Source organism: Callospermophilus lateralis, unplaced genomic scaffold (assembly GCF_048772815.1).
Source record: "Callospermophilus lateralis isolate mCalLat2 unplaced genomic scaffold, mCalLat2.hap1 Scaffold_10855, whole genome shotgun sequence".
Lineage (NCBI taxonomy): Eukaryota > Metazoa > Chordata > Mammalia > Rodentia > Sciuridae > Callospermophilus > Callospermophilus lateralis.
In genome coordinates this window covers 1-1,387 of record NW_027511086.1, presented here as the reverse complement: position 1 = coordinate 1,387, position 1,387 = coordinate 1, and the positions used below count along the sequence as shown (strand labels likewise).

The 1,387-nt window shown below is 32.8% G+C and overlaps 1 pseudogene; it reads right to left on the bottom strand.

The window, feature by feature from the left end:
* Nucleotides 1-773: 773 nt before the first annotated feature.
* Nucleotides 774-1,361, bottom strand: LOC143640019 (transcription initiation factor TFIID subunit 9B-like; annotated as a pseudogene).
* Nucleotides 1,362-1,387: the final 26 nt, after the last annotated feature.

Sequence of the window (1,387 nt, the reverse complement as noted above, 5' to 3'; positions counted from 1 at the left end):
AGACAATGGGAGGAGGAATGGGAATAGGAATGATGGTGGAATGAAATGGACATTATTATCCTAGGTACATGCATAAAGACACAAATGGTGTGACTCTACTTTGTGTACAAAAAAATAAAAAAATGTGCTCAATTTGTGTACTATTAGCTGAAATTAATTAATTTATTTATTCTAATTTGTTATACTTGATAGCAGTGTCAAGTATAACAAATTAGAATAAATAAATTAATTACTTTTTTAAAAAGAGCAATAGGGATGAATTTAAGCCTGTGAGGGTGAGTACAGAATGAATGGGATTTAGAGAGGGATTTGGGGTATGAAGTTAGGAAAAACCAAGAAACAATTTAAATACATACAACTTTAAAAATAATTAGTGACAATAAATGTGACTATTTTATCTTTCCAAACAAAGTAGAACTTTAAATGTAGGTTAGAAATTAAAGATATAGTCCACAAACTGGGCTATAGAAATTGAATGTAAGTTGTATTGTCAGTAATAGATGGAAGAAAACTGTTTCAGAAATAGAATTGCTGTGGTAGAACTAAATGTTAATGAAACTATTAAGAAACAAATACTTAACTTTTGTACTTGAAGCCTAATTGAAAAACATTTGTTCTCTTATTTAAAAAAAAAATCTAACAGTTGGAACTAATGTAAAAAATACTGCAGCAACATTTTTCTATTATGTTAAGATCTAGAATGTTCTAACACAGTATATCAGCTCAAAACCAACTACACACTTTTTAAATGAATGTAGATGAGAGTATCCCCCTTACATAGTATCATTGTCATCATTATTTGCATGTTTTCTCTTTAGTGGGTTTGATTCATTGCCTGTGTTCTGTGATGAAAGCATATCGGTGGTAACAAGAATATTTTTGGGCTCAGTCATTGAAGAATTAATCAGAATATTTTGAACTACAGTTGTTGAAGGAACTGGTTTGGCAGTAGTGGAATGAGAAGGTGGAATCTGCACTGTAAATCTTTGGCTTGTCGCTAACACTAGAGTTGCAACTTTACTTGGGACAGACACTGTTTATGGTGCTGCTGCTTCAGATTGAATCCAGGCTTCATCATCTATAAGCTGGGTATCCTTGGGCAAATTCTTTTGTACCTCTGTTTTCTCATCTATAGTAGGAGTAGTGGTATGTCTGGTATTAACAGTACCAACACTTAACCATGTAACTAGCCTTCCATGGTTAGGCCCCTTTTCAATTAAGGACTTCAGTCTGCAGTTTGGAGCTGTTAAGCAGTATCTATTAGGTACAGCTTAGGTCCTGAATATGGCTTAATCAGTGGCAAAGGTGTTTTGAGTTTTTTTTTGTTTTGTTTTGTTTTTTTGCCTTGCAATATTCAGTACTAAATGTCTTAGTGCCTCTCAAAATT